Source organism: Aethalodelphis obliquidens, unplaced genomic scaffold, assembly GCF_003676395.1.
Source record: "Aethalodelphis obliquidens isolate GAN/ISIS:26980383/991018 unplaced genomic scaffold, ASM367639v1 scaffold97, whole genome shotgun sequence".
Classification (NCBI taxonomy): domain Eukaryota; kingdom Metazoa; phylum Chordata; class Mammalia; order Artiodactyla; family Delphinidae; genus Aethalodelphis; species Aethalodelphis obliquidens.
In genome coordinates this window covers 2,131,434-2,159,249 of record NW_020838041.1, presented here as the reverse complement: position 1 = coordinate 2,159,249, position 27,816 = coordinate 2,131,434, and the positions used below count along the sequence as shown (strand labels likewise).

Here is a 27,816-nt window from a genome sequence, read left to right as displayed (position 1 = left end):
CGGAGCTCGCACGGCCCAGCAGCAGCCTGCAGACCCCAGGGCTGGGCGCCGCGGTGGCAGTGCAGAGCCCGCCACCCAGGAGCAGCAGCAGAAAGGCTAGTGAGGAAGGAAAGCAGGAAGGTTCCCTGCATTTTAGTGAAAAAGGCAAGGACAAGGAGGCCCGGGAACTCACTGAGGCCTCTACTAGCTTCTAGATCTGGGTGACAGGTTACATTTTTGTTATCTCCGACCAGTGGAGTCTAGACAAAAATGATTTACATTTAGGTATCAGAAATGAAGGTCAAGGCTATTAAATAAAGAAGAGCATCGAAGTGTTGTAGGTAAGAAGGCTGTTAATGAGCCTCACAGATTAATAACATCCAAGTTCTGCTATTTCATGGCTTTTTTATTCTTTTATCAGACGTAGGACTAAGAAAATATTTCCGAAACTGAACTCAGGCCTGTGGCGCAGTGGCCAGTGCACCAACCGTGTCCAAGCCCTCCTAGAGGGACACGGGAGGGAACAGGCTTAACAGGTGGACACGAACAGGAGGAATTGGAATTATTCTGCTAAAATGGCACACAACAGCATATACACATCACGCTATAGTTTGTCAAAGTTAATTCCGATTCAGAAAATAATATTTTACACATCATTTATTTACATAAACAAGTTCACCAAAATTTTCATTTATCCTTCATTTACATGGAGATACAAGGAAAACAGCACTTAAAGCCCTACTGAGATACCACTTCCCAGCAGGAAGGCTATAATTAAAAAAGTCAGATAATAACAACCATTGGCAAGGATGTGGAGAAATGGGAGCCCTTGTGCCCCGCTGGCGGGAACGTTGAATAGTGCAGCCACCGTGCAAGAGTCTGGCAGTTTCTCAGAGTCTGCCCCAGCAGCTCTGCTTTTAGGTTCATTATACCCAAGAGAAACGAAAACGTGTCCACACAAAATCTGTACACAAATATTCAGAGGAGCATTATTTGTAAGAGCCAAAAAGGTGGAAACAAGCCAACGTCCATCAACTGATGACTGGATAAGCAAAAACGATATCGCCATGATATTCTGAATGGAATATAATTCGGCAATAAAACGGAACAAAGCCTGACATAGGCCACAGCATGTGTGAACCTGGTAAACAATGTTGTTTTCTAAAATGGATTGTGGCAATGCTTACACAACTCTGAATATACCAAAACCATTGCACTGTACGCTTAGAATGCATGAACTGTATGGTGCGCCGATGATACCTCAAGTCGTTCCCCCCCCAAAAGATGAGATTGATTTATGATGCTCTGCTGACCCTTTTCCAGTGCAAACACCTCAAAAATGACCGTTTAGGTCTAAGTTAGGCAGTTAGCTATATCCATGTGTTTGCAAAGTATCTTCAGAAGGACTTCAAGGTGAAGGGACACATTTTTCTGGACAGTGAAGTATTTTAGATATTATTAAAAAATAAATTAACATTTGCTTACTACCATAAGTTTGTCTTCTACATAACGTTAAGCAGGAAACATCTATATATGAATTGATGACAAAAAGAAAAATAAATAAATATGCTGAGTGAATTCTATTTTCCTCCCACAGATATTTATGTTCACTTTCTTTTTTTTTTTTATGTTCACTTTCTTAAGGCTGCAACTAATCTGGATAAAAGGTATAGTTTACTTTAAAAGATTATTATTTACGATCTTTCTTAGATACTGTTCATTATTTTAGTAGCTAGAATCTTAGCGATAGATTTCTATGGTTGGTATGAGAATAGAAATTTTCCAGAAAAACATTTCCAATCATAATGTTGGTCCCCTTATATGATAAGAAAATCTTAGCGTATCAAAAATTCAGGCTATCAGAAGTAGGCTGGACTCACAAGTGTAGGTAGTGTGCTACATGAGGGGCAAGTTTTCTGCTAACATCACAAGGGTCTTTGGCCCAATGAGTGGAGTTTGATAGTAATACTTGCTACAAATGTGAAAAAAAAAGAAAAAAAAACAGTAGACTGGGCCAAGGAGCAAAAAGCACTGGCCTTAAAAACAAAGGCAGGACTTCCCTTGTGGTCCAGTGGTTAAGACTCCACGCTTCCACTGCAGGGAGCATGGCTTCGATCCCTGGTCGGGGAACTGAGATCCCACGTGCCATGAGAGGCGGCCAAAAAAAAAAAAAAAAAAAAAAAACAGAGGCAGACTATCACTGAGACAGCAAAGAGTTTAGTTGTAACCTACAGGAGGATCCAGGCATGGCTGTTCCAGTCATAACGATGCTGTATTCAACCTGTAGTAAACACACTTAGGACCAAAGCGGGCCAGCGTCGTTCTGCTACCCCAGACGGAACGGTGGAACTGGGCGCCTTGGCAAGGGAGGTGACGTCCGTGAGGTTCAAACTCTTAACATGAATGACATTTGCTTGTGACCACACAAAAGTGACACATCGATCTTATTTGGACGCATCTGGTTAGACACGTGAATGGGGTGAAGAGAGAAAGGTAAAAAGTACGATTACCAGCATGGGACTGTTAGCACAGTGATACTTATTTAGCTGCCATTTAACTCTGCCTAAATTGAAAACATACCGTAGGACACACAATAAAGCAGTCGAGAGTTCTCTTTAATCTGTGTCCATAAGGGCAGCACGAGCATCTGGCTTACATTCTGTCATTTGCACTTGGTGAATCTGATAATCACACACCCAATGGAGAACTGTTTCCGAGATAATGTTGAACCAAACTGATATCAAGCTTTATTACAAAAGGAACACATGCAAGAAACAGTGCAGCCCAAATGTCTATCAAGATGCAAGTCCCAGGCCAATGAAAGAAATGATGTCTCCTGAGCAGCTCCATCACTTCCTCTGGACTATATTTAACCTCAACTGGCAAGTTAAGGATGTTTACCTGAGGCTGCACCGGGCGGACGCAGACAGGGACTGCACATTAGTAGCAAATAAATACGGTAAACACAGGAAACGGTTTACAGCAGTGGTTCTGAAACTGGCTCATCATCAAAAATCACAGATTTCCTGGCCCCAAACGTCAGAGGGGCCCCAGAATAGCATCCTGACAGGAGTCCTGCCCCCAAAGGCCCTCAGCACGACAGACTGACAGTGACGTCACTCCACAACCCAGCGCCGTCAGGGGCGTCCCGGGGCCCACCACCCTCCAGGGTCTCCTCTTTCACTGCTTCTCTGCGTGAGCCTATGGTCCAGGAGCGCAGGTGACGAGCAAGCAGAGTGCCTGCGTGCAGCCTTGACTCTACACCCCGTACGTAACCCTGGGCAAAGCCCGCAATTTCCTTATGCTTCACTACCCTCAACTGCAAAGTGGGCTGACAACAACAGTACAGGCATTTCGTGCCCTGACAACAACACGGTTTACGTCAAGAACAGGGCTGGGGTAGGCACCTCTGTGACCAGGAGGTAACCTGGAGAGCCCGGCTTCCACCGGGCTGGAAGCTGCCCCAGCACGCAGGGGAAACTGCACAGAAGCGAGTGTGGACGTGCTGCGTGCTTTCTAATTAGAGGCTGGCTGGTGGACGATGACATGATGACACAGATGGACGTGGATCTCAGCCAGCAGAGGTGGACCCGGGAAGCAGTGCAGCTGTCCCCAGCCAAGACTGCACTCGCGGGGCTGCCCTTGGGAAAGGGCCCTAGGCAGATGCCCCGCTGAAGAATGAAAAGGAGAGAAGGCTGTGGTGGCAGTTTTGGATTGGAGGCTGCCCTAAGAGCTCATGATCCTACGTGTACGTCTCTCCTAGCCTAGAAGCAGTAACACGATAAATATACCTGTGCCCGTCTCCACATTAAAATAAACCCAAGGCTCTTTAGAGAATGGCTGATTCCAAGTCAGAGACAGGAAAAGCACAAAGTGAGCCTGGAATAGCTAGTTGGGTCAGAAAGAAAAAAGTATTCAAAGACTGCTGCGGAACTGTTAAAAGGATACAGGAGTCAGCCTAGCGGGGCGTCCCATTGGCCAAATATGGGCCCACATGAATACAAAAAAGATTAACAAGAATGAATCATAACACAAGTAATCAAAACCAAAATGAATCCATGAGTCCACAGTGATGATCACTAAAGGGGAAAGGAGGATGAGAAAGCTCTTCTTCACAGAACAATGCCAGGTAAGAAATACAAAAGGAATGAGAGAATTTTTAAATCACCATATTGCAACCACCACTGCAGTAATTCATTCAGGCACAGATCACCCAGAGATGCTAAAACCGCTAGGTGGTGTATCACTGGGAAACACAATATGCAACAAATGTCAAAGTATCACTCCACATAATGCCCCCGGTTACAAAGGGAAAAGTGGTCAAACTTAGAATCACCAGTAATGGGACATGATAAGATTTAATCAAGAGTATAACACATCACCTATTCATGTCATAGCGCTCATGTCAAAAGATTTTACTTGGGCTTCCCTGGTGGCGCAGTGGTTGAGAGTCCGCCTGCCCATGCAGGGGACGCGGGTTCGTGCCCCGGTCCGGGAAGATCCCACATGCCGCGGAGCGGCTGGGCCCGTGAGCCATGGCCGCTGAGCCTGCGCATCCGGAGCCTGTGCTCCGCAACGGGAGGGGCCACAACAGTGAGAGGCCCGCGTAACGCCAAAAAAAGAAAAAGATTTTACTCTGAATCTTGTATTGATATTCTTATCCCACAAAATTACGTTTACAGAGCAAGCTTTAAATGCTGTCTAGCTAAAACAGGAGCTGCTGATACATGCACAGAATAAGCTGTTTCTGTTTACCTTTTTAATTCCTAGCTAATTGTTGGTGGCTTTCTCCCCAAACCGTACCACACAAGGAATGCATTCCACATGTGTATCTGTCCATTAAACAAGTCATCAGATGGGTACAGGAGAATGTACGGCCTTAATGAAGTTCTAATTAAGCGATACTTGCCAGTCCTGTTGCTACAATTAGATACAGAAACTGAGGAGTTTTCAATAAGCCAAAAAGAAAATATATATAAAATCAAGAAAAAGGCTTAAGGAATAAAAGACCTTCAACTGAGGTACATATAAGCCCCGTAAACGATTGGTCAGTACACAGAGCAAAGAGGTCGGAAAACTGTCCTGGCATCAGTGCCATCCAGGTGAGGCAGGCTTCTCTGCAGCACCCCGTCCAGAAACAGTGCCACTCCTAAGAAATTTTAGGATCTAAAGTGAAGATAAATTTTATTTCTTTTAGTTACTATTTTGCTTTACCACACATTAAGTAACCATTTTTATAACAATACATATGTAAATATATTATTTTGAATTAATTAACATACTAATATTCAGTTTACAAAAGACCTAGGAAGAGAAACAGGGCAACAGAAACTGAGCACAATTGCTAAAATTTACTGACCTCCTATCACAGGTCAAGTACTACATTAGACGCTTCCCCGGCCTACTCTAATTCATCCTCACAACTGTGGCAGGTAGACAACAGTGTCGTTCCTTACATAGACAAGAAACTGGACCGCAGAGAGCTTCAGGACCAGTCCAAAGGCAGACAGCTATTTGCTGCCACGCGAGCCTGTCCTGCTCTAGCGACAAAGGGCTCCAGCACCACCACTCTGCCTCATCAGCAGAGACGCGTTTGCCAAAGGGCACAAACCATTTCTGCTCCAAACTGTAGCATTTCCTTTCAATCTTAAACGTCCATCCTTCATACACTTTTTTTAAATCAAGCTTTTTATTTTGAAATAATTACAGGTTCACATGCAATTGTCAGAAGTAACACAGAGACGCCACGTACCCTTTACTTGGTTTCCCCCAACGGTAACATCTTGTAAAAAGCACAGCGTAATGTCACACCCAGGAGACTGCATTGACACAACTAAACTGCAGAAGCTGTCCATCCCAAGGGTCCCTCCTGTCGGCCTCTTACAGCCACATCTACCTCTCTCCTGCCCCTCCCTCTCCTTAGACCCTGGCAACACTGATCTGTTCTCTGCTTTTACAATTTTGTCCTTTCAGGAATGTTACACGGATGCCATCATACACTATGAAGCTTTGGGGATGGGCATTTTTTACTCAGCGTATTCTGTGGAGATTCATACAAGCTGCTATGTTTATCGATCGATTGTTCCTTTTTATTGCTGAGTCCCAATAAAGCTCTTGAGACACTGATTGCTTGAGATTATGACTGTTAACACTTTTATAAATGTACACACATCAGCTTGAGCTACACGTTGAACATCCGACAGAAACTATCTCACTGACGCTTTTAGGGGCCTGCTAAATAGATTCCGCTGAAGTACTGAATTAGTCAACATCATGGGTGGCTGAACTTTCCCAGTTTAACTGACCTTTCTTAGGAACATTTAAAGCTCTAACTAAAGTTTGCACTCTTAAAAAGAAGGTTGTAATGGCACAGTTAAAGCAAGAAGCAGTTTATTTTTGGTCAGTATTAACTGAATTCTTGACCTAACCAGCTTATACGAAAGGTAAAGGTCTGTGAAGGTGTTTAAGGAAATAATAACTATAGGTGGTAGCTGCCCCAGAACACGTCTTCGATGGACAGCACAGGAGGAAGTCTAGAAATGTAACAGACCGCTCCAGCTCTCAGTGGCATGTCAGGCTCTCCAAGCGGCGACAGGAGGCGATGGGCTCAGAGATACCTGTACACACGGGGTTATCCACTTCCTACCAAGCGTGCTCAGCCCGAAACAGACGAGCACACGCACGTGTGCACCTGTACACACATACAGAAAAATGCCAAGCCTTAAAGATTTCACAAGGACTTGTCGGGCAGTGAATAAAATGCACATCTTAGTTCTTGTGCTTTTGTATGTAATCTTCAGTTGACTATTTTTAACTCATGAGAAAAAAATCTAAGCTAATTTCTACTCATTTCTTTAGGTCTTGGACTACACATGGCATCACCCAGAAAGGTTTCCCTGATCACTACTCCCCACCTCTGACTAGACTGGGCTTAGGTGCGTCTCTGGGAGGTTCCCCAGCACCTAGAGCAGCAGCAGGTCCCATGAAGCAGTTGCTTCCCTGTCTGTCCCTCCTGCTGGACTCTACGTGTTCCGATGGTGTAGCTCTGTATTAACACACATTAGGTGATCAACAGAGAAGAGCCTGTTGACGAATGAGCATGCAAGAAACACACAGTGTAGCGCTGACTGGGAGAACCAGTCCTCTCATGACACACCCTAGAGAACTGAAAACAGGTATCCCAACAAGAACGTGCAGATGAATACTCACAGCAGCATTGTTCATAGTAACCAAAAGGTAGAAACAACCTAAATGTCCATCAATGTGTTCTACCCCTACAATAGAATGCTTGTTGGCAATAAAAAGGAATGAAGTATGGCTATGTGCATAGAAGAACCTTGAAAGTATTATGCAAAGTAAAGGAGCCAACCAAAAGGAGGCCACATATTGTATGAGTCCATTTATATAAAATGTCCAGAATGAACAAATCCACAGAGACAGAAAGGAGACTAATGGTCGCTGTGGGCTGTGGCAATGGAGTGGGGAGGTTCGGGAGGAACTGTTGATGGGCTTAGGCTTTCAGGTGTGCGGTGGAAGGTTCTGGAGCTAAGTAATGGCGATGACTGCACAACACTGTACTTAATGCCACTGAACTGTACTCTGTAAAATGGTAAGTTCTATGTTTTATATAGTTTATGATAAACAGATAAATAGATAAACTGGTCATACAACCAAAACAAACCCCAAGATTTTTCCATTATTAATGAAAGATTTCAATCCATAGAACCAAAAATTTAAGTGAGCCCTTTGCAGAATATCTATAAAGAAAAATGCACATAGGCATCTCATAGTCAAACTCCTGAAAAAAGGGGAAATCTTGAAAGAAGCCAAAATATTAATATATGAAGAAAAACAGAATTAAAAAGAGAAACAGAGAAATCCAAAATTAGTTGAAGTTTTTAATACTTCTTTTTCAAGAATCAGTAGAATAACTGAACATAAAATCAGAAGGGGTATGAAAGACTTGAAAAGCATCAAGCAAAATGACCTGATGTTTACAGAACATGATACCAAAGAACAGCTCTTTTCAAGTACACATAAACACTCACCAAGACAGATTCAAATGCTGAGGCATAAAACAGTCTCAACATATTTAAAAGGACTGAAATCATACAAAATATGTTCTCTAACCACAACAGATGTAAATTAGAAATCAATAATAAAAAAAAGGTATCTGGAAACCATCTAGGTACTTGGAAATTAAATCATCTGAATTTCTATGAGGCAAAGAAGAAATCACCAGGGAATTCAGAAAATATTTTGAACTGAATGGTAATGAACAACATTCACTGGTTTTTGACTCCATGTCAAAATTTGCAGGTTGCAGCTAAAGCAGAGCTTAGAGGGCAACTTATGGCTTTCAGTGTTTTTAACAGAAAAGAATACTTTTCAATCAATTACCTATGATTCCATCCTTAAAAAGCTAAAAAAGAGGAGCAAATTAAATCAAAATAAGGAGGAGAAAGGAAATAATAAAACTAAGAGCAGAAATTAATGAAACAGTAAGAAAGAAAAAAAAAAAAAAAGAGAGAGCTTCCCCGGTGGCGCAGTGGTTGAGAGTCCGCCTGCTGATGCAGGGGACGCGGATTCGTGCCCCGGTCCGGGAGGATCCCACATGCCGCGGAGCGGCTGGGCCCGTGAGCCATGGCCGCTGAGCCTGCGCGTCCGGAGCCTGTGCTCCGCAACAGGAGAGGCCACAACAGTGAGAGGCCCGCGTACCGCAAAAAAAAAAAAAAAAAAAAAAATGAAATGAAAGCTGGTTCTTGGAAAAGATTAATAGACTTGATAAACCTCTACACAAATTAATAATATCAGAAAAGAAAAAGGGGGCATCACTACAGGTTCTACAGATATTAAAAGGATAATAAGGGAATATTATGAACAACCTAGTGCTAGTAAATTTGACAAATTTAGATGAAATGAACAAAGTCCTTGAAAAGACACAAAATAACCAAAACTGACATAAGAAACAAAAAAATTTATAGCTGTAAATATAATTTACAGCATTTATAGCATTCACCACCCACCTAAACCTATTTTTTTAATGAAGTTGTAATTTTAAAACTTTCCCGCAAAGAAAACATCGAGCCCTGATGGCTCACTGGTGAATTCTATCAAACATTTAAGGAAGAAACTATGCCAATCTTAGACAAAGTCCTTCAGAAAACAGAAGAGGAAAGAACATTTTGCAACTCAACATGTAAGGTCAGTATTACTCTGATTCTGAAACCAGACAAAGAAATTAGAAGAAAAATATCTTTCATACAAATGGCTGCAAATACCCTTGAGAAAATATTAACAAATGAAATCCACCAATATATAAAAGAGATAATACATCATGACCAAATGAATTTAACTCCAGAAATTCAAGACTGGTATAATATTTGAGAATCAATCAATGTAATTCACATGTTAACAGAATAAATGAGGAAGCCATATGATCATATCAACAGAGGCAAAAAAAGCATTTGACAAAATACAGCACCTATTCATGATTTAAAACACACACATACACAGAATTCTTAGCAAGCCAGGAATAGAAGAGAACCTCCTAAACTTGATAAAGAACATCCTACAGATAGTCAAAATTCCTACAGATAACATCATGCTTAACAATGAGAACCAAATACACTCTCCTTAAGACCAAGAATAAGGCAAGGATGTCTGGTCTCACCACTTTTATTTAACACTGTCTGGAAATCTCAGGCAGTTCAATGAGAGAAGGAAAAAGAAGGCAAACATACTGGAAAGGAAGAAGTACATCTGTTTATTCATGAACGACAGGATCGTGCATGTAGGGAATTCTGACTACTCCACAAAAAGCTCACCAGGAACAAATGCAAGGTTGCAGCATACAAAAATCAATGTTCAAAATTCAACTGTATGCCTCCGTATTAGCAATGGACAACTGGAAATTAATTTTTTAAAATTCCATTTATAATCAAAATAAAAAATATGAAATAAAGTAAAATTTCACAAAATATGTGTAGACTCATACACTAAAAACTACAAACACTGCTGAAATAAATTAAAGAAGACCTAAGTAAATTGGGAAGAGACAGCATGTTCACACAGGAGGAGTCAATAGGGCTAAAATACCAATTCTTCCCAAAATGATGTATAGATTCAACACAATTCCCATCGATATCTAAGCTAAATCTAAGCTTTTTTGTAGAAATTGACAAGTGACTCTCAAATTTATGTGGAAATACAAAGAACCTAGGATAACTAAAACAATTTTGACAAAGAACGACAAAGTTCAATGACTGACACTGCCAGATTTAAGACTTATTATAAAACTACTGTGATCAAGACTGAGTGGTGCTGGCCTAACAGACACATGTGTCAAAGTCAGTCAGTGGGGAAAGGACAGTCTTCAACAAATGGTTATGGAACAACTAAATATTCTGGTTAAATAAATAAATAAACCGTGACACTTCCCTCCCATTCTACAAAATAATAACAATCCAAAATGAGTCACAGAACTAAACGTAAAAGCTAAAACTATAAAATTCTCGAAGAAAAAACAGAGAAAAAACCCTTTTACAACCATGACATAGGCAAAGACTTCTTAGGACATAAAAGCACTAACCATAAAAGAGAAAGATTATAAATTGGTCTTCATGAAAATTTCTGGAAAGACATTATTAAGAAAATGAAAAGGTAAACCACAGACTAGAAGAAAATATTGGTAATACATATAATGGACAAAGGACTTGTAGTCAGAATATAAAAGAATTCTTAGAGTAAGAAAATAAAAAGCCCAATAAGAAAATGAGAGAAAGATTTAACACACAAAAGACAACGTATGAATGACCAATAAGCATATAAAAAACACTAAACTACATTAGTCATCAAGAAAACGGAAATTAAAACCATACGGAGATACTGATTCACACTAGAATGGCTAAAATTAAAAAAACACCACCAAAAGTGTTGACAAGGATGTGGAGCAACGGGAATCCTCATACACTGCCGGTGGCAAAATTAAAAATACAGCCACTTGGGCTTCCCTGGTGGCGCAGCGGTTGAGAGTCCGCCTGCCGATGTAGGGGACACAGGTTCGTGCCCCGGTCTGGGAAGATTCCACGTGCCGCGGAGCGGCTGGGCCCGTGAGCCATGGCCGCTGAGCCTGCGCGTCTGGAGCCTGTGCTCCGCAACGGGAGAGGCCACAACAGCGAGAGGCCCGCATACCGCAAAAAAAAAAAAATAAATACAGCCACTTTGGGAAACTGCTGGACAGCTACTTAAAAGTTAAACACGTGCTTACATATGGCCCACCAATTCAACTCCTAGGTATTTACCCAAGGGAAATGAAAATATATGTCCTCACAAAAACGTACACAAATGTTCACAGCCACTTTATTTGTAATAGGTCAAGCCCTGAAAACATCAATGTACACCAACAGGTGAATGAATACTGTGGTTTTCATCAAATGGAATGATACTAGGCAACAAAGAGGAACAGACGACACATAACAACATGACTGAATCAACAAAGTATGAGCGAAAGCATCCAATCTCAGAAGTTCGTTTTTCCCTGCAGCGGTACGTGCTGGGAGGTGGTGGCACTGACTCCTGGGAGCCGGGCACAGGGACAGCCGTCACCCTCGGACCTCCTCCGGGGACCCCTTCTGGGTGCGCCGAACCATGGATGGTGTGGGGCTGACTCTGATGCTAGGAGCTTCGGCCTCTGGGGTGTCTCTGGGCATCTCCGAGCTCAACGTGAAGACCCTGGTGAAAACTTGAGAGTGGACCACGTTACAGATGGAAAAAGGAGCCTCAAAGGAGTCAGTTCTTAAAAACTCAGCTTCCAGAGATGAGTCACCCGTGGAAAATGGGCTGTCCGGTCTGCGAGGAAGGGACTTGGAGCTGTCTGACGTGTTTTATTTCTCCAAGAAGGTATTGGAGGCCACGATGGAAGATGAAGTGACCCAGCGGTTCTCCTCAGAGGAGCTAGTGTCATGGAATCTCCTCACAAGGACCAACGTAAATTTCCAGACGTCCGTCCGTGGCTCACCATGGTGTGGTGCTGGGCGTCACAGTGCGCTACTGTGTCCTACTGCCTCTGAGAATTACCTTGGCCTTCGCTAGGATCAGTTTGTTGGTTTACAGCAAGTACCCTGGTTGGACAGCTGTCAGGAAGCAGCCTCAAAAACCGGCTGAGTGAACTGGTCCACTGCCGGATCTATGTTCATGCCCTCCCTGTACTACTCGTTATCATAACACGCAGTACAGACCCCAGAAGGGAGGCATTTGGGTTGCAACCATACCTGCCTGTAGATGTTTCATCTTGACAATGGATGGATGCTATGCTACGGTTGGCCAGGCGCATGCATGGTGGATGGGAATTATTCAGAGCTATGGTCAAGGCTTGTCCACATGTCTGGTCCGAACGCTCAGAAATGAAGGCCTGACACCTGGTTACCAACAGACTAAAAGAACATATTGCTGATAAGAAAAAATTACCCATACTCATCTTTCCTGAAGGAACTTGCATCAACAATACTTCAGTCATGATATTTAAAAAGGGAAGCTTTAAAACTGGAGGAACCATACATCCTGTTGCAATTAAGTATGATCCTTAGTTTTAGTCTGGTGATGCATTTTGGAACAGCAGTAAATACAACACGGTGAGCTACGTGCTTTGAGTGATGACTAGCTGGGCCATTGTCTGTGCTGTGCGGTACGCGCCCCCCGTGACCAGAGAGAAAGGAGAAGATGCAGCCCAGTTTGCTAATAGGGTTAAGTCTGCTATTGCTGTACAAGGAGGGCTGAAGAGAGCCTAGGTGAAGGACGTCTCTAAGGAAGAGCCACAGAAGAAGTACAGCAAGATGACTGTGGGCAATGGGTATCTCAACACGGAAGCAGACGGAACGCCACCCAGGCTTTCCAGAACTACCCCTCGGAAATGAAATGTGGTGGAGCTTTTTTTTGGGGGGGGGGGGGTGCACTGTTTTGTTTTACCGTTTTTGTTTTTTTATTGTTAATCTTTTCTACTGGATGATTGTCTCTACCTCTTTATGCCAGAGGCAGAATCCACGGTGCCCTTTTTGGCTTTTGTTGTTGTTACAGCATTAGCCTCATGAGCTGTTAAGTAGTTTACTGAGTTTCAACACGTTCTGCCTTTTGTAAAACGACTGTGTCACTGTGAATTGAATGAAATATTTGCACCGGAAAAAGTACTTCTAAAACATCTGTGGAACTCAGTTGTGTTTGGAACTCGTTGATACAGTAATTCTCAAGAAAATACCCCGAGCTATGTTCGTGATTAGCTTTCTCACGCCCCCTCCTCCCATTTCCTTCTATCACTTAAACGTGGATTTCACATCACTCGAGTTACTGTTATGGTTTTGTTCTACTACCAGGTTGAAAAGAAAAATGGAGGACAGTATTTAGGAGAAAGGACAGATTTGTGGCCACTTGATCTGAAAGTTGAAAGGAAATTAAATATTTTTTACTAGCGTGCTAGAAGAGACCTTCTATTTGGTGAGCTTTACCAAAGAAAATGAGTCCACGTTACTGTGTGTGCACGTTTGTACGTAGGCAACTTGCGAATGTTAGCCAGCAATAGGTGATAATGTTTTTAGTCTTCCTTGTTTGTATGCTAAAGATCTATACTTAAGGCCTCTCCCATCTACTGATTTGTTTGATCTTGTAACCAAACACATTTCAAATAGGAGCCTTTGACAACTGCGAATCCCACTGAGTGTCTTCAGCGGGGGCAGGAGGGAAGGAAGCACTGTTCCTCCCCTTCCACCCCTTCGTCCTTTATTGCAGAATTTTCCCAGTTTCTTGAACAGGAAAATAAGTGGTAAAACTACCTTTTGGAAACTGAGCTTTAAATTTTTTTAAAGGGGAAAGTAAGTGTTTCCCGACTCTGCAGCATAAGCAATGTTGATAGCAATATAGTGTCACCCAAGTGTTATTTCTCTTCCGGTAACCATGTACAAAATGTGACACCGTTTTACGGTGAATATAAGTAAATTCTACATTTCTAAAAAAAAATAAATTAAAAAAATAAAAGTTCATACATTATGCTTTCATCTGTATGAAATTCTAGAACAGGCAAAACTCACCTACAGGGACAGGAAGGAGACTGATGGAGATCTAGCATGGAATGCAGACAGGGATCTGACAGCAAAGAGGCACGAAGGGATTTTGGGAGCCAATAAAAACATTTTATATTTTAACTGGAGTAGTATTTACATGAGTGTATACATTTGTCAAAACTCAAACTATTTACTTTAAATAGGTACCCTTTATTTAAATGACGCCTCAACAAAGCTGATTTTTAAAAAGAAAGCTCTGACCTTAAAGTCACTCAGACTTCATTGAGATTCCTCTTCTTCATCTGTTAAATGTGGATAATACATAATTTCTCACCCCACAAGGCATCAAATGAGACCAAAGTACATCAAAGTACTCTAGAAGTTGTTATGTGACACAATGATTTGTAGCGTTTTATTACTTCAGGTATTAGTCAGTGTATGACTATGGGATTAGCCTGCAGAATAATTTATTACCTAAAGATAATCTTCAAACTTCATCATAATCATTTATTTATTATTATTATTATTATTTTTTTGCGGTACGCGGGCCTCTCACTGCTGTGGCCTCTCCCGTTGCGGAGCACAGGCTCCGGACGCGCAGGCTCAGTGGCCATGGCTCACGGGCCCAGCCGCTCCGCGGCACGTGGGATCTTCCCGGACCGGGGCACGAACCCGTGTCCCCTGCATCGGCAGGCGGACTCTCAACCACTGCGCCACCAGGGAAGGCCCCGTAATCATTTATTTTTATGTTCCCCCAAACAAATGCTACATGGATCGATACTTTAAGGAATGAAATTAGGAGTGTGCCTGGCCCACGAAGAGTGGGGCTGCAATGAGCCACCAGACAGTGGAAGCAGGAAAAGACAGCCACCACGGGGACAGCAAAGTGTGCGCTGCTTTACGGAAAACCCACGAAAGTAGATGATTATATCCAACACATCACGATTTAAGTACAGAACGTCTGTGTTTTTCAAACGTCCTAACCATAGTGACCTGGGCAAGTTTTATTTTTATGACCGTTTATATATGGCAGCTCAGGCTCGTCCACCACCACTCAACATAACTGCTGCCACCTCATGCCAACAACGCAGAATGACAGCTATGTTCTTTCATTTGCTAACCAATGTGACATTCCTAGTAGAGCTGAACCAGCCACATATGGTGTACTTCAAAGTATGTTTGTGTTTTATAGCTTTCCAGATTTGAAAGTTTTCCAGGCATATGGATATGCCGAGCCAAAAACTGCCTCAAATCTCAAAATCGAAAACAAGTTGCATAAAATACACCGAAATATGCTTCATCATATAAAAATAACCATCAGTAAAAGCTCCAGTTAACACTCAAAAAATTACCCGAAAGGAAGTTGGTCAGCAGATTTCTTTCAGCTGGGTACGTATGAAGACTGCACCTGACAGTACTAGCTTTACCAGAGAAAAAAAGAAAGTGAACCACACGAGGTCTGACACAATCATAGCTGTTCCCTGGTCTGCCCACCATGCAGTCAGGACTCACCTGCCAAGCACTGTCTACGGGGAAGAGAACAAGGAAGGTCATGATGTCTCTCCCTGGCGACGTGGAAGGTTACCGCCCAGGTTTTTAGAAACTACAAAGACAAGTTAAAGTTGAATAACAGTGGGCAAAATGTCACAAGATTTGGACACAGCTATGGCAGAAACTCAAACAGCAAAGGAAGAAGTAGGAACACCTTTCCTCCAAGCCACCAAGTAGAGGTCACCACTTTCTTCCAGATGAAGGCCTGTTGGCAAGCAGTGCCGAGACAAACATGCCACAGCGGCGGAACTAAGACACCTAACTTCACCGAGGCCGGCATCACGGCCTCTACACATAGATACTGGCCAGAGGTAAAGAGCTGTAGATCTGGGAGGTACCTCACTAGGTAACTGGCAGGAAAACGAGTGCTTACATGAAAGAGTTTAAATATGTATAGGAGCCAGTGCACTTAGAACAGATGCTGTCAGCACGAGACCCCCAAACTAATCTGGTGACGTAACTCTCAAGAAATTCTCCTACCTACGATAAAACTGTCAAATCTCCCCTACGTTCATTCTAAGGTGAAGAAATGTGTAAAGAGATCAAAAGACTATCAAGTTTTTCTTGTTAACCCTCTGAGCTGGTAATACAATACCTTACTGTCCACATAAAATGACACGACTATAGGGCTTCCCTGGTGGCGCAGTGGTTGAGAGTCCGCCTGCCAATGCAGGGGACACGGGTTCGTGCCCCGGTCCGGGAGGATCCCACATGCCGCGGAGCGGCTGAGCCTGTGAGCCATGGCCGCTGAGCCTGCGCGTCCGGAGCCTGTGCTCCGCAACGGGAGAGGCCACAGCAGTGAGAGGTCCGTGTACCACAAAAAAAAAAAAAAAAAAAAAAAAAAAAGACACGACTATAATTTTGGTAGACCATAACAAACATAACTCCTTTAAAACATTAATTTTTAATGACCCATTAAGTACTGACATTATTCAAATCTAAATTCTAGTTTAGATCACTAAAAAAGTCAAGAAATAATGCTATTATTTATCAATAACAATGCTAACAAAAGAAAGATAGAAAAAAATCAGTTTTCCTTGTATTTTCAGGCTTTCTTCAGTAACGTTCTTATAGCTATATGGAAACCAGCGGTGTGGCATCAATTCTGCCAAAGATGGGAAGGAAAAGCTGAATATAAACAAGTGGTACCAGTGCACCATACTGCAATTAATAAAATGTCAAAATACCCAAAGCATTTCTGAACCTATATGCCTCATCATTTTTTTTAAAGGAAACTTTTAAGGTTTTTTTTCAAAACTACTTTAGAAAAATCTATGAGATCACTCTTAATATATCATGATGTTCTACCTATTGAACAGACAGGTTAAAATATTTTCCCAGTCTGGGATATAAGACGAAAAGAATAATTACCGAGCAAAATGAGGATAAAAATCATTAAGAAAAATAGATGTCATCAGAACAAGAAGACTCCTGATACTATCCAGAAATGTTCAATTCTTCATCCCACACCTTTGTCTGTTCTCCACAGTGTCTTCTGTGCATTACTTGAATATTGGTTGCTTCTAACAGTTCCATCCCTAACCTTCTCCCTTTCCTCTAAAACATGCCCTCCCCGGTCATCGTGATCCCATGGCTTCAGCTATCCAGGACTACCCCGGTGATTCCCAAACCTCTATTTTCAGCACACACCTCAACAGGCATCTCTTCACTGGCCATTCCCCGCACTGCAATTCCTCCTCTCCCCGTTTCCCTACCTCAGGAAAGGTCACTACGATATGCACTCAGCCTGCTCAGTCTTAGTGACACAGTCTCTTATTTCTATGTTTTAAACATGGAACTCTGATCACGTCACTGTTACACTTACAAACCTTTCAGTGCGGGGAGGTTCTAAACATCCATCAAGGAACTGGGCAAATAAATTATGGTCTTTGGGCTTCCCTGGTGGCACAGTGGTTGAGAGTCCGCCTGCCGATGCGGGGGACACGGGTTCGAGCCCTGGTCTGGGAGGATCCCACATGCCGCGGAGCGACTGGGCCCATGAGCCACAGCTACTGAGCCTGCGCGTCTGGAGCCTGTCCTCCGCAACAAGAGAGGCCACAACAGTGAGAGGCCCACGCACCGCGATGAAGAGTGGCCGCCGCTCGCCGCAGCTGGAGAAAGCCCGTGCACAGAGACGAGGACCCAACACAGCCATAAATAAATAAATAAAATTTTAAAAAAATAAAAAAAATAAATTATGGTCTTTTCACACCACAGAGTATTGTACAGTCTTGAAAAATGATGGCATGGGTCTATACTCATCAATATGGAAAGATGGTTATGACCCTTTCCAGGCGCTCTCCCTGCCCCTAACTCCACTGTCTGCCATGCCTTCCCAGCCCTAACTCTCCCTCCTCAGGACTCTCTGCTTAGTTTCTCCATCTGCTAACAAGCAAATTCCTTCCATGGTTTGTTCAGATTTCTGAAGCAGAGACTCTCATTGGCTTCGTTTATCACCTTGGGCTAAGCAACTAGGCAGAAGCTAGGGGTCAACCACTCCTTGGATTTAATCTGCTCTTACCAAAAACTGGCTCTGGCCAAATGCAATAAAACTCTGAAGTTACTTTATAATTAAACTATTTCTAGAGAAATACCACGTAACTCTATAATGAAAGAATCTGAGCAACCTAAAATCTACTGTAACTGGATTTAGTTTCTAAACTATATCCTTGGTATTAATAGACCTAATTATATCTCAGGCATACTTCACTTCATGAAAACAAACTGGTAAAAATGCATTAATTAATTCTGTGTTATAAACAGAATTCATTAATGTGAATTTTTCAAAAAATTTCAGCTTTACTGACATAAAATTGTTAAGACATTTAAAATGTACATCCTGGTGATTTGATATATGAATATGAATTGTGAAGTTTTTTTGTTTTGTTTCGTTTTTTTACATCTTTATTGGAGTATAATTGCTTTACAATGGTGTGTTAGTTTCTGCTTTATGACAAAGTGAATCAGTTATACATATACCTATGTTCCCATATCTCTTCCCTCTCGCGTCTCCCTCCCTCCCCCACTCCCTATCCCACCCCCCCAGGCGGTCTGAACTGTGAAGTTTTAAACGGCACAGCTGGATACAGAAAGCAGAGGTGGAGAGGGAAGTCAACACATGCTCATCAGCTGATTATCTGAAAGCGGACAGGCGCTTACTATATTAAAATGGTAAAGTAGAAAGCCAACAATCTCAACACTTAATTAGATTCTCAGGGCCTCCCTCCCCCAGAAGACCTCATGTGGAAGCTCAGTAAACATACGTGTCGTGTCATGAATAATCAGAGCTCACGCTTTTCAAATCTGTAGGCAAACAAAAACAAAAACCACATCTCTACCACTCTCTCGGTTGTAATTCTGAATGACTTCTCTTTCAAAATAGATTTAATTCTTAATTTAAATATTCACTAACATCTCTTCTTCCTTCACTGAGGCAGCATCTTCTCTGGGCCAGGAGCTGGGAACACAACATGATCAACACAGCCCTGATTTTGTGGAGCTGATTCGGCACAAAAAGCGCACTCCCTGTCGGCTGGATGGAGAACTGCGAAGTAGTAAACGATTTTTCCCCATTTAGAACTTTATCTGAGGAATTTCATTTTGGCTCCAGCATACAAAAATAAGCTGAACTCTGTGATTCACTCTTTCTAAAAAAACGACTTCTTATAGAGTTAAAAAAAAAAAGAAAGAAAAAGAAAAAAGCTTTAGCAGATAAAGCTGTTTGTTGTGTGTAGGATCAGTACTCTCTCTCCATCCTCATCTCCCAAACAGAAACCCAAAAGGCTTCAGAGTAGGGATAAAACGGAACCTACTGCAATCCAGCAATATAAACATATATGCTGTACACCTAAAACTAATACAATGTTCTATGTCAATTGTATCTCAATAAAAATAAAACACTGTAAGAAAGAAATGGAGATAAATACAATATTCTATTTCCTTCCAGATTATTATCCAAGATTTTCCACCATTGCTTTTCCAATTAGTTTTAAGTGTTTTTCTGAAGTAGCTTTATCATCCAGACAAACAACAACAACAAAAATCTAAACCCTTTTAATCATAAAATTGGCTTAAGGAAAAGGAAATACACTCTCTCTTCTAAGCCCTCACATCCTTCCCTTTAGTCCATACCCAGGAAAGGGAAATATTGATAAGAAATGGACTCCAGCCAAAGCAATTGTGAGAAAAAAGAACAAAACTGGAGGTGTCACGATCCTTGACTTCAGACTATACTATACTGTCATCAAAACAGTAAGGTACTGGCACAAAAACAGACATATCGATCAATGGTACAGAATAACGAGCCCAGAAATAAACCCACACACCTATGGTCAATTAATCTACAACAAAGGAGGCAAGAAATACAGAGGAGGAAAGACAGTCTCTTCAATGAGTGGTGCTGGGAAAACTGGACAGCTACATGTAAAAGAATCAAATTAGAACATGTTCTCACATCATACACAAAAATAAACCTCAAAATCATTTAAAGACCTAAACGAACTCCTAGAAGAAAATACAGGCAGAAAACTCTTTGACACTGGTCTTAGCGATCTTTTTCTGGATCTGCCTTCTCAGGCAAGGGAAAGAAAAGCAAAAATAAATCAATGGGACCTCATCAAACTTAAAAGCTTTTGCACAGTGAAGGACACTGTCAACAAAACAAAAAGGCCACCTACTGAATGGGAGAAGGTATTTGCAAATGATAAGGGGCTAATACCCAAAATATACAAAGAACTCATACAACTCAAATGAAAAACAAAACAAAGCCAAAAAAAAAAAAAAGACCAAAAGAAAGCAACCAAAAAAAAAAATTTTTTTTTTAAATGGGCAGAGGACCTGAATAGACATTTTTCCAAAGAAGACATACGGTCGGCCAACAGGCATCACGAAAAGATGCTGAACATCACTCATCATCTTGCTCATGACCAACCTCAGTGGCCTTTCAGTTCCTGAAACACACATCCAGGCCTTTAGCTTGCTGTCCCTTTTCCCTGGATTGTTCTTTTCCCAGATGTCACGCATGCTGCTTCTTTCCGGTATTTAGGTCTCAGTTCAAATGTCAACTCTCTGGACAAGCCTTCCCTGACCACCTCCTATGAAAACAGCATTCTTCACTCCCTCCACCTCTTTCTTTTTGATTTATTTTCTTCAGAGCGTTTACTACCATCTGCAATTATTACAATTTGTTTAGCTTTTCATCGCTCATCTTTGCTACTCAAATATTAGCTCTGGGCAAGCAAGGCTTGGTCTGTCTCCTCATCTCTGTCTCCTATCGCCTAGACCTACAGTAATTCTCAACCAGGATTACTGAATGAATCAAGTAGTTCATATTGTACAAATTACAAGTCAAATAAATGTGGCCCTAAAAATTCAAGTTCCTGAACATGTTTCGTCCAGGAAACTCTTAGCGGGACTTTATCATCCAGACGTGAAGCTGATTCATTTTGAGGCTCCCTCTGTCAGCGATGCTCTCCCCCTTGTCTCGGCCTAACTGAACCCTCATGGACACCTCTGCTCATTCTCGCGCACAAGGCTGCCCCAACTATTCTATCCATGATGGACCTGCATACGATTCCCCCGATCGCTCTGTCACATCATCCCGCTTTTATATGCTTCACAGTCCTTCCTCATCACTCTCTGAAGTTACCTTTTTAATCTGTTTACTAGCTGGACTGTTTACCACAAACTAAATATTTTAGCTTCAGGAGAACAATAATTAGCATTCTTAGATCCCTGAAAGTATATAAGAACTTCCTGAAAAGACAGGCCCCAGGGACGGCTTTGTAACACAGCTCACTTTGTAACACAGCTCATTAAAACCCTCTTTTCAACCACAGAACAGTGTGAGCTCAGAAGAAACCGAGTATTACAAAGATTTTTTTTCCCCCATTACAGAAGCTCATTTATCCAGGTGTCTAAACACAGGCAAGCATTCAAATGGAACAGTCTGTAAAGTTTTTTTTTTTTTTTGGTAAAGTTTTTAAATAATCATCTATTTTCCTCCTTTAAAGCTCATCACTGACATTAATTAAAAACAATCTGCTAAACTACTACACTCTACCAAGCTACAAAAATGGGTCGGTATCATGGGGATGGGGATGGGGGATCAATCTGTTCGACACAGACTGGGGTGTCCGTGGCTGCGAACCACTGCTGGGACCGTGCACCGCTAGACAGCACTGGACCGTAAGCGTGCAGATTAGAAAAATCCGCATTCTACACCAAACCTGCTAAAACAGCTCAATCTTGGTGCTCCAATTATATACACTAATGCTGTATATATCATATAAATAAAGAAAAATCATCCTCTACAGTACTACCTACGTAAGTTTAGTAACCTACAATGAATAGATAGTTATCTTTCTTCCCTTCTTAAAAGACGAAAAGTCCTAGTTAATATACGTTTACTTCACCTTCAATAATCATCAAAAAGTACTGCTGGCAGGTCTGTAATATCAGACAACTTCCTAAGTATCTTAGCTTTTGCTACTTTGAATATGTTATGGAGATGAGATTACAAACAGAAAGAATAAAACCTTCATTATTTACGAGTGAATTATCTATTTTACAGACAAAGTTTGAAGTAATTGGTTACACCACACTTTAGACACTAGCTCCGAAGGTCAAATTTTTTCAAAAGAATACGCATCTGCATCTGTAATGTATACTGCATTTCAAGTCAAATAAAATGATTAAAAAATTTTAATTGGAAAATAAGACAGATATCAAAGTGTTATTTCAGGAAAATTAATCTGGCAGCAGTATACCATAGAAATTAGGTAAGATAGATATAGATAGATATAGATATTTTTTGCCTCACTGTGTGGCTTGTGGGATCTTAGTTCCCAGACCAGGGATTGAATCTGGGCCCAAGGTAGTGAAAACGCTGAGTCCTAACCCCTGGACTGCCAGGGAAGTCCCTAGGTAACATAAATCGTAAGGAGGCAAGTCCACATACAAACTCTATTCCCACAGTTCTTTTCATTAAAACAGATACACGTTGGTAACTTGTATATTAGAATACATTTTTAAGAAAAACATGAGTATGGTTATTTAGTTTTCAGTACCAAGACTGTCATTTCACCATTTTTTCTCTATAAAAAAAAAAAAACTTAACTAAACAAGCAATTTTAAACGTGGGTTTATGCCCCACTCACGGTCACACGTGAAGTAGGTTCAGTCAATTGCAGTCCACATTTTTTCCAAATAGAACAGGAAAAAAATCAAGTTACAAGGATAACTGTCACATGCGTTTATCTAGCTAGACCAGGCGTGGGTCCTGAGGCAGAACGTATTTCTAACTGTGAGTCTTAGTCAAGAGAATTTCAAGAGTCCAGGCCAGATGGCTGTGATGGTCTCTTCGCTCTAAAACGTTTACTTTTACAGTTAAGTCTGTCCTCACCTGGAAATAAAGGGAAATGAGTGGCTTCTTTATGTAATGTTTAGCTATGTTTCTTTTAATGGCAGGCAACAGAGTCTGTGGAACTAATTACGCTAATTTAAACAACAACTGGGACTTACTGATGGGGACATTGAAGCAGGGCACAGACTCTGGGAGCGCTGGACCAGTGGGCTCAGGAAGGGCAGAAACCGAAGGGCTCCGGGGCCTCGCCTTCCACCACAGTGCTGTGAGTTTCTCCCGGCACAATGCAATCAGCCCTCCTACATCAGGCAGCCTAACTCCTGGATAAACCAGCAACAGCAGGGAGGGAGTGCAGACACGGTCTCTGGGGAAACAAACTCTCCACCATCCCAATTTGTCTAAAACATCTGATTTTTATGGCCAGAAATTAACATTTCATTTTTAAGCACTATGTACTAGGCATGATATTTGGTTCGATATGATCAGTATACATAGTGTATGTGTATATTAAAACGTTAAATTATATACCTTAAATATATGCAAATTTTATCAATAAAGCTGGGGGAAAATGAGAAATATAAAATATGTTTTCAACAGATAAAGGAGACTGTGCACTATATGTAAGAGTAAGTCTTTTAAAATAATGAACATTACATTGAACATTATAATATGGACGATATTTTTCATTTCACATATTCTTAGAAACTTGGGTTATTAAAAGGCGTATTTTTCCAAAGCAATGTTGTGAAAATAAATCCTGGTGTAAAGCATTTTTAAAATTTAAAAATTATTTTGCAAAGTGAATCACTGTATTTTTAAAAGTCTGTATCTTCATACGTCAGCTGTCACTAAATGAGACGTCCCTATGTAAGAAGAGTACCTGCTGTGATCTGAATGTCTGTGTTCCCCCAAAACTCCTATGCTGAACCGTAAAGCCCCAGGTGATGGTACGAGGAGGCGGGGCCTCTGGGAGGTGGTCAGGTCCTGAGGTGGGGTCCTTGTGAACAGGATTCGTGCCCTTGTAAGAGAGGCTCCGGAGAGCTCCCTGCCTGTTCCCCCACGTGAGGTCACAGAGGGAAACTGGCAGCCTACAACCCAGAAGAGGCCTTCACCAAAACCCGACCGTGCTGACTCCTTGACCTTGGCCTTCCCAGCCTCCAGAACTGGGGGGGATAAACTTCGCTTGTTCATAAACCACAGAGTCTGTGGGATTCTGTTATAGCAGCCTGAGGAGACTAAGACAGCCCCTCGCTTGGGCGACCAGAACAACTCCCCTTCCCGCCGACCTCCCCTGCTCTTGGGGTTCCTAACCCTCTCCCCTCACCATTCTGTGTGTCTGCTGCACACCCTCTCACTGTGTCACATCCTGCTTCACGCTGACATTCTCTGCCAGTCTCCCCAGAATCCATGCAGAATAAAATCCACAAGGACAGGAACAAGGGTGGCAGCACAGCGTATGTGCAGAACAAGCACTGGGTCAGGAGTCAGGGAGGCCCGAGCCTGTCACTGTTCTGTCACCAACTGGCTACACAATCACCATCTGTTCACTGCCTCTTTGCACACCTGTTCCAGTCGGAACTGAACAAGTAGTTACTCACAACATCCATCCATAAAGTTTCCTTACTTGTTATAAAAAGAGATGGTAATAACTGCCCTATTTACTTTTCCTAGTTGTTACCAAAAAAAAAAAGTGTAAATGCTTTATAAACTGTTAAGCACTACAGAAATAGTAGGGTTTTGTGTGTGTGTGTGTTAGGGTTTTTGGAAGGCCATACGTATAAACGGGATGAGCGTGGGCTTGGGAGTCAGCAGATATAAGCTAAGCCCGAGCATCAGCATTTCTCACCTGTCTGGCCTTGGGCAAGTCAACTCACCTTTTGGAGTATCAGTTTCCTCATCTATAGAACAGTGACACTAACAGCTGTATCACATATTGCATGGATAATTAACATCTGTAAAGTGTATTCAACTCTCCTCACACCTGACTTCATCCCCACAGCCTTCTGCTTCGGTCCTATCCCATTTTCACACTACAGATCCTTCAATCCATGTGACTCCTCACCTCAGGTCTCCAGGAGCATCTTTAGGGCAGAGACCATAGACTTCATCACCAACGCCTAACCTAGAGTACACAGTGGGAGCTCAGTAAGTACATTAAAGAAGTGAATTCCCATCCATCTTCTTGGTAAAAACATAAATGTAACATAACAAACTAAAAAACCAGACATGTCTAACAAAATGCGTATCAATCTTACTCCATTCCTTAGTACAACAAAGACCCACTTTCACTTACATACATCCCTATGTTTTTCAACAGGTGCTAAGAAGAAAAGAGAAGCTGAAGACGAGACTCAGAGTAACCTTTATCTTTCTTACCAAAAATAAGACGTAAGACCATCAGCTCAAGATTTTTAAACTAAAAGGCTGTCCCGTTACTTATTTTGTTTTTTTAACCTATTAGGTAAAAGTATCAGCATTCAAAACCACCAGAAGCAACAGAGGATGGGGAGCTAAAATCTAGAGCCTGAGGCTCCCAGAACGAAGCGAAACCAGAGAGCTGGTTTTCCCAGCTTCTAGCAGTTAGCCAACAATTAATTACTTGGAGTTGATCTAAGGGCTAAAATCTTTTGGCCAGTCCTTATCCTAGGTTCTCTTCTTCATTTCCCAACTGAGGACTTGACTTCAGACTATATTACAAAGCTACAGTCATCAAAACAGTGTGGTACTGGCACAAAAACCAACATACAGATCAACGGAACAGGACAGAAAGCCCAGAGATAAACCCATACACTTATGGTCAATTAATCTACAACAAATTGTAGAGGTTTGAGGCAAGACTATTAAATGGAGGAAAGAGAGTCTCTTCAATAAACAGTACTGGGAAAACTGAACAGCTACATGTCAAAAAATGAAATTAGAACACTCTTTAACACCACACACAAAAATAAGCTCAAAATGGATTAAATACCTAAACGTAAGACCTGATACCATAAAACTCTTAGAGGGAAACATAGGCCAAACACTCTCTGACATAAATCGCAGCAATATATTTTTCGATCCATCTCCCAGAGTAATGGAAGTAAAAATAAACAAATGGGACCCAATTAAACTCAAAAGCTTTAGCACAGCAAAGAAAACCATAAACAAGGCAAAAAGACAACCCACAGAATGAGAGAAAATATTTGCAAAGAATGCAACCGACAAGGGATTAGTCTCCGAAATTTTCAAAGAGCTCACACAGCTCAATACCAAAAAAAACAAATATCCAATCAAAAGATGCGCAGATGACCTAAAGAGACATTTCTCCAGAGAAGACATACAGATGGCCAAGAGGCACATGAAAAGATGCTTAACATCATTAATTATTAGAGAAACGCATATTTAAACTACAGTGAGGTATCACTTCACACAGGTCAGAATGGCCATCATCAAAAAAATCTACAAACAATAAATGCTGGAGAAGATGTGGAGAAAAGGGAACCCTCCTACATTGTTGGTGGGAATGTAAATTGATACAGCCACTATGGAGAACAGTATGGAGGTTCCTTAGAAAACTAAAAATAGAAGTACCATATGACCCAGCAATCCCACTACTGGGCATATATCTGGAGAAAAACTTGGTTCAAAAGGATACATGCACCCAGTGTTCACTGCAGCACTGTTTACAATGGCCAAGACATGGAAGCAACCTAAGTGTCTATCAACAGAGAAATGGATAAAGAAGATGTGGTAGAGATATACAATGGAATATTACTCAGCCATTAACAAGAATGAAATAATGCCATTTGCAGCAACAGGGATGGACCTGAAGATTATCACACTAAGTGAAGTCAGTCAGACAGAGAAAGACAAATACCATATGATATCACTTACATGTGGAATCTAAAAAAAAATGATACAAATGATCTTATTTACAAAACAGAAACAGGCTCACAGACTTAGAGAAGGAACTTATGGTTACCGGGGGGAAGGGTGGGGGGTAGGGACACAGATTAAAAAAAAAATCATCTCAATTCCACCTCAAAAACGCTTCTGCTGAAATTCCACGGCCTCCAGCGGTGTCTCTCCCATGGCAGAGTGACTGTAACACAAGTCTGATGCCCTCCTCCCTGGTTTAAAGCCCCATCACTTCCAGGATGAAGTGACACTTCGGAGACACAGAAGCTCATCCGTGCCCTGCCCCCATCCAACGGTCTGGCCTCGGTTCTCATCGGCCCCGACACGTACCCTGGGCTAAAGCTGTGACGGTGCACACGGCTCTCACACCCTTGGCACTCACACACCATCTACAACAGGTGCTTCTGTGCCCACCTGGCAACCCCTTCAGAGCCGTAAAGACTCAGACTAAGATTAGGACTGAGTTTGGTGCCTCTGAACTCCTGAAACGTACGTACTACAGTGTGCTTAGGTTTCTACAATCTCCAGTAGAAAGTGAGCCACTGAAGGACAGGGACTCCGTTTCATCACAGCAGGTAATACAGAGTACACGACAGAAGCTCCGTAACTAAACTGAATAAATTAATAAACGGCCTGACTGACTTCAGTTTTATTATAAATATAAAGGTTACTGTGAGATCATCTGGTGAAATAAGCACCAGTCGTCAAGCTATTTCTATGAGAAAGTAATCTGGAGTTCTAAATAACTGTTACAGATAAACGCAGACACAAGAAACACGGCTGTAAGATATCAAGAGATACTGTGACTTTGTAACTGAGGCGTATATGCTACCTCGAAATACTAATGGAGCCCAAACTAGGTACATGACCCATGGGAAACAGAAAGACCCGGCACTGTGCATGAAGAAAAACCCTGCTCAACGACAGCTATGAGAATTTAAAATAATTTTTCACAGACAAGCTCTGCTCATAAGT

The 27,816-nt window shown here is 41.8% G+C and overlaps 1 protein-coding gene, 1 non-coding gene and 1 pseudogene across 4 annotated transcripts in view; 2 read left to right on the top strand and 1 right to left on the bottom strand.

Annotated features, from left to right (window-relative positions):
• The window catches only part of CAMSAP2 (calmodulin regulated spectrin associated protein family member 2), a 97,960-nt gene that overhangs the window by 46,406 nt on the left and 23,738 nt on the right, over positions 1 to 27,816 (bottom strand). The gene's annotated exons all lie outside the window — the stretch shown is intronic.
• Positions 1,815 to 1,959, top strand: LOC113614506 (small nucleolar RNA SNORA62/SNORA6 family). Its single transcript, XR_003430664.1, has one exon. It is a non-coding gene; the product is annotated as a small nucleolar RNA SNORA62/SNORA6 family (small nucleolar RNA).
• On the top strand, positions 11,176 to 14,585 carry LOC113614447 (glycerol-3-phosphate acyltransferase 3 pseudogene; annotated as a pseudogene).